This window comes from Nannospalax galili, unplaced genomic scaffold (assembly GCF_000622305.1).
Source record: "Nannospalax galili isolate Female #2095 unplaced genomic scaffold, S.galili_v1.0 C48106899, whole genome shotgun sequence".
NCBI lineage: Eukaryota > Metazoa > Chordata > Mammalia > Rodentia > Spalacidae > Nannospalax > Nannospalax galili.
Genome location: NW_008461312.1, coordinates 1 through 750, shown reverse-complemented (window position 1 = coordinate 750; position 750 = coordinate 1). Strand labels below are relative to the sequence as shown.

Sequence of the window (750 nt, the reverse complement as noted above, 5' to 3'; positions counted from 1 at the left end):
TTTGTAGACTTAAAAAGCACTAAGACAAGCCAGAAACTTTTAGGTTTAAATTTGAAGAACACAGATACTTGCCTAAGGTCAGTGCTATGAACAGACTAATTCTGAGATTTCCTTTCTTATATACCCAGACAGCTCAAAGCTGAAACGACTGTTCAGAGGCTTCTGAAAAGGCTAACCAACTTTTTACAGGATAGACTGTGGGGTTGAAGTTGTTCAGTATAAAGATGAAAGCAACAGTGGCCAAAGCCAGGAACAAAGTGTTGTTATAGAAGATGGAAAACGTTGTGGCTTCATAATCAGCAACTTCATTCTTCTTCCACAAGATTCTTTCATCTTTCTCCTCCTGGGACATCGTCCTATTAGCAGGAGTCACTTCTTTGGAAACAGCATCCTCCCTCTTCTGTGCTGCTTTGTGTTTGAGGACAAACTTCACATTCTTGTAAGCAAAGGCTATCAAGTGCTTACTAAGGTCATCACACTATAGAGAACAGCCGACTGACAAAGATCCACCTGCCATATTCGCTAATATAACCAGTTGGGGATGGTGGACACGATGAACGTGTTCCCGAAGAACAGCCCCTGAGGACTTGGCGGATAGGTTGCTGCTGAAATCCTGCAGGAGCAGGTCTTCCTCCAGCTGCTTCTTTGAGCCACCTTTGGGCGCCATGGTGGAGCTGGGTCAAGAGTGGGAAGAGCTGGGAAGGCCATGCCCCAGTGGAGACCTCCATCCAGCTGCCTGTCTTTTAAGGA

The 750-nt window shown here is 45.3% G+C and overlaps 1 pseudogene; it reads right to left on the bottom strand.

Annotated features, from left to right (window-relative positions):
* Positions 1-133: 133 nt before the first annotated feature.
* On the bottom strand, positions 134-667 carry LOC103728244 (annotated as a pseudogene).
* Between the last annotated feature and the right edge of the window lie 83 nt (positions 668-750).